This window comes from Panthera pardus, unplaced genomic scaffold, assembly GCF_024362965.1.
Source record: "Panthera pardus isolate Hobbes unplaced genomic scaffold, ASM2436296v1 HiC_scaffold_3, whole genome shotgun sequence".
NCBI classification, from domain to species: domain Eukaryota; kingdom Metazoa; phylum Chordata; class Mammalia; order Carnivora; family Felidae; genus Panthera; species Panthera pardus.
The window spans coordinates 59,897,583-59,909,674 of NW_026526876.1; positions in this window are offsets into that span (position 1 = coordinate 59,897,583).

Genomic DNA, 12,092 nt, shown 5'->3' on the forward strand with positions numbered 1-12,092 from the left:
ACAGACCCTCAGATCAATGGAACAGAATAGATAACCCAGAAATGGACCCACAAACGTATGGCGAACTAATCTTTGACAAAGCAGGAAAGAATATCCAATGGAATAAAGACAGTCTCTTCAGCAAGTGGTGCAGGGAAAACTGGACAGCAACATGCAGAAGAATGAACCTGGACCACTTTCTTACACCATACACAAAAAGAAACTCAAAATGGAAGACAGACGTTAATATAACACAGGAAGCCATCAAAATCCTAGAGGAGAAAGCAGGCAAAAACCTTGATCTTGGCCGCAGCAACTTCTTACTCAACACATCTCTGGAGGCAAGGGAAACAAAAGCAAAAATGAACTACTGGGACCTCATCAAAATAAAAAGCTTCTGCACAGCGAAGGAAACAATCAGGGAAACTAAAAGGCAACCAACAGAATGGGAGAAGATATTTGCAAATGACATATCAGATAGAGGGTTAGTATCCAAAATCTATAAAGAACTTATCAAACTCAACACCCAAAAAACAAATAATCCAGTGAAGAAATGGGCAAAAGACATGAATAGACACTTCTCCAAAGAAGGCATCCAGGTGGTCAACTGACACATGAAAACATGCTCAACATCACTCATCATTAGGAAAATACAAATCAAAACCACAATGAGATACCACCTCACATCTGTCAGGATGGCTAACATTAACAACTCGGAAAACAACAGATATTGGCGAGGATACGGAGAAAGAAGATCTCTTTTGCACTGCTGGTGGGAATGCAAACTGGTGCAGCCTCTCTGGAAAACAGTAAGGAGGTTCTTCAAAAAATTAAAAACAGAACTACCTTACAACCCAGCAATTGCACTACTAGGTATTTATCCAAGGAATACAGGTGTGCTGTTTCAAAGGGACACATGCACCCTAATGTTTACAGCAGCTCTATCGACAATAGCCAAAGTACGGAAAGAGCCCAAATGTCCATTGATGGATAAATGGATAAAGAAGATGTGGTATATATATACAATGGAGTATCACTTGGCAATTGAAAAGAATGAAATCTTGCCATTTGCAACTGCGTGGATGGAACTAGAGGGTATTATGCTAAATGAAATTAGTCAGAGAAAGACATATATAATATGACTTCAATCATGAGGCATTTAAGAGACAAAACAGATGAACATAAGGAAAGGGAAGCAAAAATAATGTAAAAACAGGGAGGGGGACAAAACATAAGAGACTCTTAAATATGGAGAACAAACTGAGGGTTACTGGAGGGGGTTGTGGGAGGGGGGATGGGCTAAATGGGTAAGGGGCATTAAGGAATCTACTCCTGAAATCATTGCTGCACTATATGCTAACTTATTTGGATGTAAACTTAAAAAAAAAAAAAATCCAATAGAAACACACACACACACACACACACACACACACACACAAAGAAACCTACTAACTCCACAGCGCCCAATGTCATCTGACTCATCAGGGAGTCACGATTGTTCCTTTTACCTCTGGTGGGAGCACACATTGGTACAAGTCTTCTTCCGTTTGGTCAAACGTTTCAAAAACCTTGACCCAGTACTTCTACTTCTGAGAAGAAACCTCTTCTAAGAATTCCACTTCTAAGAATATATGTAACAATCTGAATAGCCATTAAAATCCCTGTGCACAGAGAGCATTATATATAATGATAGAACTAATAGCCATTTCCCCATTGTTGGTATTTCAAGCAAATTACAGGACAACCTCTCTCTGGACTAGGAAGTTGCCGTCAGAAATCACTTGTTGGCAGCTGTTGGGGGGGGCATGGGTGCTTCTGGGATTTCTTCTTCTTTGCTTTTCTCATTTCTACAATGATTTTTATTTTCTTCCAATTACGTAAGAACAAATTGTATGGAAAGGAAAAACAAAAAGTCACGAAGCCAAGGTTAGAAGCCTTCTTGTGGAGATGAAGAAGCTGGAGAGAAGTGGCATAGGAGAGCAGGCCCCTCGGCCACCAGAGATTGCCCATCTCTTGCCACCATTTGAGCCTTAATCAGTGTATGGGTCCCCAGAGCCACTCCGAGGCTCCCAAAACCAAGATCTGGGGACATACAGAACACCCAGCCTGTGGCCTGCAGGGTCACCATGCAGGTGTTGTCTAGACCTTTCCGTTGTGGCTCATGCTCTAAGCTGCACTGGAGGGGGCGGGGGGTGGTGGAGAGAGGCCTGGGGGACCCTGCCCAGATGGGCTTGAGATATAAGGCCTTCTTAAAGGCCCCTTCTTAAAGCGAGTTAGTGGGGAAAAGGCGATGAGACAACATATATAATATTCCAGTAGGATAAAAATGCACATGCCTCTGTGTGAGTGACAGAGATGGAGACAGATGGGGAGAGACAGAGAGAGGGGGTGTGTGTGAGAGACAGAGAGCGTGTGTGAGAGAGAGAATGCGTGAACATGTGTGTGAGATTGTGCACAGGCAGCCCGAAAAGGCACACACCAAAATGCTGCTATTGGCCATAGGCAGGAAGAAAGGCCACATCTGAGGGGTTATGAGTGCAGTCAGATCTGGGCTCAAGTCCCAGCTCCGTCACTTATTAAGGTATTACACTGGAGAAATCAACTCCTCTGTGACTCTGTTTCTCAGTCTGGAAGGGGAGAGGCATAGCACCTACTGCGTAAGAGCGATTGAAACCTGGCATCCGGGCCACTTGGCAGAATGCATGGCACTCCACAAACATTGGCTCCTGCCACCTTCACTGCCAGGGGATGATGGAACAAGACGTTTTTCTGAGTCAAAACCCACACGAACACCCAAGCTACAAAATGAGCCCAGTGGTCCCGCTGGCCCGGCCAGGATGGCTGAGCACAAGCTAAGCGGAAGTCCCCGGGGTGACCTTGGGCAGTGGCCGTCAGACTGGCCCCTTCGATCTGGAGGCGACCACACCGAGGAAGTATGTAGAGGAAAGCCCTGAAGGTAAGACGCAGCCCAGGGTCAACCCACTGTTGTGCAAAAGACCCAGAGCTCATTTCCACGGCGTTTTGGTGAAACACGAGGAATCAGAAGGTAGAGCATTGGAAGCTCGAAAACCAAATAAGGTAGAAGGACAACAATCAGCCAAGGAGGAAACACTGGAGAAGGCAGGTGACGGAAAATCAGATGAAGCAGGCCTGTAGCAGATGTACTGGAGCTGAAATTTAAGTGTAAAATATGCCCGCTCATCCTTCGCGGAACTGCTCTCTGCTGGACCAGTTACCACAAACAAACCAGACCCCAGAGGACAGCCGTCTGCTTGCCGGAGGAGACTTGGGGAAAAGACGAAATATCTTCACACGCGGAACAAGGGGGAACGACTATCAGACTAAATCCAAAAACATAAAGCTATGGTATGGACTCTTTATGTATTTCCCTAGCATTCTTCACTGTTTACCTTTCGATAAACATATCCCTTATATCCTATTTCAGGGATCTTTGAATATTTAGGTGTTCGATTTCATCACTACTGTAGGTTTATTTTCTCGAGTTATTGTCTTTACGGGTTTTTTTTCTTTCTTTCTCCGGTTTCCATAAGATCTTGTTTAAATTATGACCCGAATTTCTCTAAAACCCCAAAGCTTCCATGTGTCAAAATTATTGCGTCTGTTTATAGTAATTTGGATTTCAGTTCTTAGGTTTTGGAGATCCAGCTCTCCAAAGCCTCCACACACAGAACTTTTATCCTTAATGTCACCGTTACAGGTTATTGAGAGGAATCCTAATTTCTCGGTCTGTTTGCTACCTTGGTACTGGCCGTTAGGATAACTTCCTATATTGCGGCGCCTGGGTGGCTCAATCAGTTGAGCGTCCGACTCTTCGTTTTGGCTCAGGTCATGATCTCCAGGGTCATGGGATTGAGCCCCGCATGGAGCTCCATGCTAAGCATGGAGCCTGCTTAACATTCATTCTCATTCATTCTCTCTCTCTCTCTCTCCCTCCCCACCTCTCTCTCTCTGCCCCTCTCCCCGGCTCACACACTCCCTCTCTAAAATAAAAAAAAAATAATTTTAAAATTTAAGAAAAAGGCTACTTTCCTATATGAATGAGGCCACTCCATACTTTCCTTTTTCATCAGACTGTGACTAGAATACTACCGTGAGTCCGAGAAAACATTCTTGCCGGTTACAATGTGTACTCCTTCAGATCATCGTCTACTTAAGTACAGATTCCAGCCTGTATGCAGATAAATATTCCCCGGTTGTCTCTGTCCACTACAGTTCCCTGGTTTGGGGATCACAAGCTTACTGTGACACACCCCATGCCCCGTGGAGCCACTTGTCAGCTGGAAATGTGGTTTCATTCCACTTCCAATCTGTAATCTCGAACACATTGGACAGTCCATGATGTCAGTGGTAGGTTGTGAATGTTGCCATGTTAAAATTAATTAAAACTTACGATTTGAGCAAAAAAAAAGAAAATTTTTATAAATGAAAAGGATTGCTCAAGCCATATGCAGTGCTTAGTGAAGTGAATGGATTGGTAACCAATAAGGCCTAGTGGGGATTGTGGCTGATTCTTAAAGGTTTTAAGGACCAGATATGAACTGGGGTTCCCCCCAACTTCTTACCTTTTCAGAATGTGTCTTTTGGGCCCCAGGATATTATTTGTTAAGCGATATTTTCTTAATCACACGTGCGCACGTACGTGTCTTCACTGTGGTTCTGAGAGGTGGTGCATCACAAACAGAAATTTGTTTTTAACATAGGAGTGAAAGGAGGTTGATGTTTGCACAAGTTAACATTTGTGTTAACCCAAAAGAGGGCTGAATACAAAGTGTGTATATAAATCTTAAGATGTACTGCTAACTTTTAAAAACAAACTTTAAGAAGATGTTTTTAATCAAGCATTAGATGAGCCCATTTTTTGTAAGAATTAATCTATACCCATGTACATGGAAAATATCTGGAAGAAAATATTCCCCATATTAACACCAGATAAATCTGGATTATAGGACTATGGAGGACATGGTCTTTTTTACATCTTTTTTTACATCTTTTTTTATCTTTTATAGTGATTATGCATTATATATTGCCTTTAATAATCAGAGGGGGAAAAACCAAAAATCCTGTTTTTCAAAAATGACAAAAGAGGGAAAACATCTAACACGATCAAAGTGGGTCACAGTGGCTCACAAGCCAGGGAGTTAGAACCAACCAGAAGGACTTAATGGGAAAGTGGCCCAGGCTAAGCCAGATAACTCCCCAAAGAGTCCTCGGTGGGAAGAAAAATCAACCAGCACATGAGCAACTTTGAGGTCAGATTGTTCCAGAAAAGCCAGACATGAACACCAGAGGCTGCCGGTCATAAGTGGAGGACTTGAGACACAAAGGTCACTTGGCCCCAGTCCTTGGAGACGCTTCCAGCCTCAATGAGCCAAAGAAAAGCATGGTGACATCAACGAAGAACCACAACTTGGTTTAACAAACTACTAGCAAAATTTTCAACATCTCTAGAAATGAAGGGAATACACAATAAGACAATAAATCATCACTCCTCACCTAACAACAGAGTGAAGAATTTTTAATGTTTATTTTTGAGAGACAGAGACAGAGCGCAAGCGGGGGAGGGACAGAGAGAGAGGGAGACACAGAATCAGAAGCAGGCTCCAGGCTCCGAGCTGTCAGCACAGAGCCCAATGTGGGGCTTGAACTCACAAACCGCGAGATCGTGACCTGAGCCAAAGTTGGACGTTTAACCAACGGAGTCATCCAGGCACCCCTGTAATTTTTTTTTTTTTAAGGAAATAACCTGAATACTGCTCGACCATAGTTAGAAAGGTTAGTTTTGATACAACCTCTCAGTGGGGGTATTATGCTGCCATTAAAAACAATGTTTATGGAACGTTTGTAACAACACACAGGGAAATGTTTATGTTACCATTTTAAGTGATACAGTAGGATATAAAATTGTATATAGAACACGATTTTAACTACATAAAAATTCACATTAAAAAAGCTGGAGAGAAATGCTCTAAAATGTTTTACAGTTCCCTGTGGGTTGGCCACGCTAGGAGTGGGGTTCTTTAATCTTTTAAAGAATCATTTTGAAAGGATTGACAGGAAAGTTACAAGAAAAATACACAGAACATCCTCCTCTTACCCGAGTTCCCTACCGTTAACATTCTGCCACCTCGGTTTCGTCACATCGCACACTCACCCTCTCCACACACATCATGTACAATCATTGGTCTTCTTCCGAACCGTTGGAGAGCAAGCTGCAGATAAGATATCCCAGGACCCCTCAGTCCTCCAGGGGGTCTTTCCTGCAAACGAGGACAGTCTAACAGAACCACCACATAACCGTGCGAATCAGGAAGTCAACACTGACGCACATCACCATCAGCACACGCCCCGTTCAAGTTTCACCAAGTGTCCCCACCAACAATGTCCTTGTCCCTTCTGGTCCAATCTAGGGACACACGTGGCATTTAGTCATGGCTCTCCAGGCTCCTTCACACTGCAACATTTTCTCCCATGTTAAGTCTTTCCTCAACAGCTACGCAAAAAAAAAAAAAGAGTACAAACCTTTCGTTTTCTAGGGCAACCCTCACCCCGAGGCCTACTGTTTCCTCAGGCCAGGCATTCTTGGACCCACGACGACCACTTACCCGGCGCTGGTAGGGCTAATTGTTTTTAATTTCTTTTTTATGCATTATTTATTTTTGAGAGCAAGAGAGACAGAGCACGAGCCGGGGAGGGGCAGAGAGAGAGGGAGACACAGAATCGGAAGCAGGCGCCGGGCTCTGAGCTGTCGGCACAGAGCCCGACTCGGGACTCGAACACACGAACCGAGAGATCATGACCCGGCCGAAGTCAGACGCTTAACCCAGGCGCCCCTGGTAGGGCTCATTTTGATCACCTGATCGAGTTGGTGTCTGTCCAGTTTTTCTCCCAGACAGTCACCATTTTGGCCTTTGTAACGGATAAATATTTTCTGGGGACACTGATAGCCTGTTCCTCATCCACCTGCCAATCATAACATCATTGACAACTCCAGCCTGAGTCCAACCACCACTAGAACGTTGCTTCCTTTTGACTTACCTCGTTTCCAAAATGTCTACACATATTCATTGGTGATCTCTTGCAAGAAATAGCTTTCCCTTCTTTATTATTTATAGATCAATGTGGACTCACACATTCCTGCTTTACGCAACGAGTTTTATTCCATACTCTCATTATTAATATTGATGCACAAATTACCCACAGATCTGATGGATAAGAGCCCCTTCCTGCTGATCCCTCTCGTATGCCCTCCTCATTCTTTGATCCCTACCATACTTTCTGATCTCTACCAGATTTCCTGGCACAAGATGTTTCAGACTCATCCTTTCTCTGCTGCATTTCTAGAAGTAGCACTTTCTCCAAGAAGACCTGACTCACTTTAGTGGAGAACGGTCTTTGGAAGCCAAGACCCGAGACCTTGGCACGTTCATCGCTGCTAGAATGTCATCGCTTCTAGGCCCTCTGTAAATAGACATACAAACACCTATCACTATATATTTACATATGTCTGCATATATACATTAAAATCATGGTTTTAATGTGTGTGTAAGTACACGTAGGTCAAGGAGGTCATACCTGTCTAGCACTCAGGGATCTTTCTAGTCTTCCCTTTCCATGTTCACAAATCACATCTCTAACAGGAAGAAACTGGGTTCCCATTAGACTCAACTTATTTTTTTTGCCCAACATAACCAGCCTCCCAACCACACCAGCTGCCATTTCTGCCCACGGCCCTACACATGCCCCACCTCCTCAGCCAGGCACACTGATGCCTCTGTGAAGTGCCCCCGGTGCCTCACTTCTTCAAACACCAGGTATGCCAATAACTCTGCACAATATTATCTTCATATATTGTTACTTCCTACATTTTTCCTGCTTTTAATGGTTTTTAAGTTTATTTATTTTGAGAGAGAGCATGCGTGTGCAACACGAGCCAGGGAGGGACAGAGAAAGAGAATCTCAAGCAGGCTCCATGCCTCCAGCACAGAGCCCGACAGGGGGCTCGAACCCACTGGGCCGAAATCAAGAGTTGGGAGCTCAACCCACTGAGCCACCCAGGCACCCCTGTCCTTGCTTTTAATTTTTTTTTTAATGTTTATTTATTTTTGAGAGAGGGGAAATACAGATCACGAGTGGGGGAGGGGTAGAGAGAGATAGAGACACAGAATCCAAAGCAGGTTCCAGTCTCTGAGCTGTCAGCCCAGAGCCCGACGCGGGGCTTGTACCCACGAACCACAAGATCATGACCTGAGACGAGGTCAGACACTTAACCGACCCCTCCCAGGCAGCCCCCGGCCTTTCAAAACTCATCTCCCGTGGGGCTTTCTCAGCACCTTCCACCCATCCTCCTCATCCTCACCAACTCAGCTCTGAAAACACCAAATTATATCAAACCCAGTGAGAGACAGTGTGGGAACGACCATAAAAGACACACAAGTCTGCTTTGACAAAAGGGGTTTTTTTCCTTAACAAAGCTTGAATGTCAAGGTGTTGCTTACGGATCAGCGGAAAAGCCACTGAAAGACGGTGGAAGCAAGATGATGTCAGAACCTAAGGGTGCGGGACGGCTGGGAGGGGTGGGCAAGTTGGGACACCTTACACAGAAGTAGATGGAAGGGTCATTAATCCCCACCCCCCCCCCACACACACACACACACAAGACACTGGACAGCCGAGGTCACCTGCCGGACAATGCCTGAACAGGACCAGCTTACAGCGGTGGAAAAACAGCTTCTTGTGAGTCTCCCAGGACCTTTGTATGCAGACCTCAAGAGGTTAGGAGATTCATACACACCCCTCAGCCTGGACACCGACCAGCCACTGGCTGAATGACACCCTCTGCTTATCGCTAAGTGGCTGTGATGGTTACTTTCAGATGTCGACTTGATTGGACCATGGGATGCCCAGATCTTGGTCAAACATTCTGGGTGCTTCTGTGAGGGTGGTTTTGAAGGAGAGCCGCGTTTGAATGGGTAGACTGAGTAAAACAGATTATCCTCCCCAGTGTGAGTGGGCCTCACCCAGTCACTTGAAGGTCGGAATAGAACCAAAAGGCTGACCCCCCAGGAAGAAGAGGGAATTCTGCCATCGAACCGGGACATTGGCTTTTTCCTGCCTTCGGAATCAAACTGAAACGTCGGCGCTCCCTTGGGTCTCGAGCCTGCTGGCTTTCTGAATGAAACGACAGCATGGGCTCTCCTGGTTACCCAGCCTTCGGGCTCGGCCTGGAACTATAGCATCACCTCTTCCTGGTCTCTAGCTTGCCAACTCACCCCACAAGTCCTGGGACCTGCCAGCCTCCATAGTCACAGGAGCCAATTCTTCACAATAAATCTCATTCCCTGTCCGTACACACATGCACACACACGCACGCACACACACACACACACACACACACACACCATTGGTTCTATTTCTCTGGAGAACCCTATTACAGTGGCCCAGAGAGAAGCAGGGACTTGGCCCAGGTTCCTTAGCACTTCCAGGTAAGGGAACAAGGACGGGGACCCTCACTTATGGAGTGGCTTCTGCCACGGTGAGGCCTGCCCAAATGGAATAGGCCGCCACTCAGGATGCCAGGCCAGTCGGAGGAGCAGGTGTTTGCAGACTCACAGAGCCCTGGGTTCAAAATGTAGATCCTCTGCAAACTAGCCATGTGGCTCGGTAGTTGGCTGAGCCTCTCCAAGCCCCAGCGTGCGAAGAGGGGAGGATACACCACAAAGCAGCTGGAGGATTACGCGGGCACAGGGCCCAGCCCACAAACAAAGCTCAAGTATTCGATCTCTCCCCTACTCTCTCAACTTTCTTTCCTCTGATGGAAAACTGGCACCACTCAGCCATGGATCTCTGGGAACATCCATCCCTCCTCCTTTCCTCCTCCAACAAAGCACTCAGAGGATTACAGGGCTTGCCTTGTTCGTCCCTCAGTGCCCACTGGCCTCCGGCCCAACGTGACCCACCTCAGAAGAGACCAAGGCTGCCACCCCCCCCCCCACCCCCCACCAATCCCCAAACCACTCCAGGTCCCCGCATCTTACCCAGACTGAAGTGTCTGAGGACCACAGACTCAACAAAGGTTCTTAGAGCTTAAGAGGCGCTTGAGCGATATGTTTGTCCAATGCTCGGAGAAGGATGTGACCAATCCAGGGTCAGAGAGCGGCAGAGCCAGAACCAGAGGCCGGAGCCACGCGTCCCGGATCCAAGTCGGGAAGGGACCCGGAACCTGCACTCACTCACAGTGGCTTCTAAGGAGACTTGGACTAAGCCAGTGATTCCCAGGGTGTGTTCGGGAGCAGTACCAGCACCTGGGCTCTTCTTGGAATGCAAATTCTCAGACTCCTCCCCCAGACTCTAATTGGTCCAAAAGTGCGGGATGAGACCCAGCAACCTGTAGTTTAACAAGCTCACCCGGGGATTGGGAACCACTGCCCTAAGCCAATGGCTCTTAATACTGGTGTCCATTAAAATCACCTGCAGAGGCTTTGAACCAGGACAGGGCCCTTCCCTCAAAATGCTAATTGAATTGGTCCGTGCTGGCCTGGACAGCTAGAGCTTTGGAAGTATCCCAGGTGATTGTAAGGTGCAGCCCGGTAGAGAACCCACCCCCCCGCCCCACAAGCTAACCCCACTCACCTGAATTTCTCACCCTCTATGCTCTCAAAAAACTAGGCTGGAAAGACGCAGAAGGGGACCAGGGGCTGAGTATGTTCCCAGCCAAAGTTGGCTCCTTGTCCCTTCGTTGCCATACCTATTGGCCCCGTGGCTGCCAAGGCAAACCTTTCCTCTGCATTCCTGGAGGGGCTCAGCCTCACGGCCTGTGTGGCACTCTTGGCGGGGACACTAAAATGTAAACCTTCGGCCCAACACCTCACTAATGCCCCATTCCTTCATCTGCAGTATGGGGAATCATAACTCGCAGGAGAAAAATCCCAGTACGGCAGCGTTCCGTCATCCAGCTGCCACCCACATCGCCAGTCTCCTGCCTTGTTTCTTCCCACCACGTTCACCTTCTCACCTGCACATGTGCCGCCCTTTCTGCCCACAACGTGCTTCTCAGCTTCTCTGCCTGCAAACTTCTGCTTATCCTTCAAGACCCTAGTCAGTTGTCACCTCCTCTTTGCGGCCTTCCATAACTGCCCTGTTAGGCAGGGCTCTTAGAGTGGTAATCCACAGAAGCCTAACTCAAGTTGCTTTAGGCCTGGTATCTGGTCATCAGTCTCCTACTTTTGGTGCTGGTTTCCTCCAACTTGCCCTTGTTCCCCAGTAGGATGGCTTCTTGGGGTGACCAGACTACCCCCAGCGTCTCCAGGCTCACATCCTATCAGTGAGCAGCCCCAGCAAGTAAGAGCATCTCTGACCCAATAGCTCCAGACAAGGCCCAGGGTTTTTCAGTGGCCTGGATTGGGTCCCATGCTGTCCCTGAACCCAGAAATTCTTGAAGCCTGGGGATGGGGTCAGCACAAACCAAACCAAATGGGTGAAGCAGGAGAGGTGTGATTCCCAGAGGGAAATTAGGGAGCAAGCACCAGATGGAAGAACGGGAACTCGGCCACATCAACCTGCAGCATGAGGCCTTGAATGAGTTAGGACTCCTCCTCTCTGCTCTGGAAGGTTCGGAGCTCCCCCTGATTGGAGCATGGCAGTTACTGCTTGCCACTTGGCTTTCCACACATCTGACCCTGGCTGCATAACGTGAGCTCTGAGACTAGAGACGACAGACTAGCCAAGTCTATGGCAGCCAGATGACAAATCTCCGACAGAAGGGCAGGCTTCTCCCTGATGGAGGAAATGGCACGATAATCACTCTTGGGGCAATGTGGTCTTTGTGGAGAAAATACCTGCTAATGGTGAAAAGTCCAGGATGGTAGGAGTGAACTAGTGGAGAAGAAGAGAGAGGAAAATTGCTCTGTATGATAAAGTTGAGAGTATGGCCACCCAACGAGGAGCTGGCAGGAAGACCTGAGAAGAAGAGAAGAGAAAGTTCTGGAACCCCTCAGGAGCAGACTCGAGGCTAGACAGCCAGTGTCTCCCAGAGGCTGGAAGAAGACAGAGCATTAGAGGTGACGCTGGGCGGGCTATACCCCTCTGACTCCAGA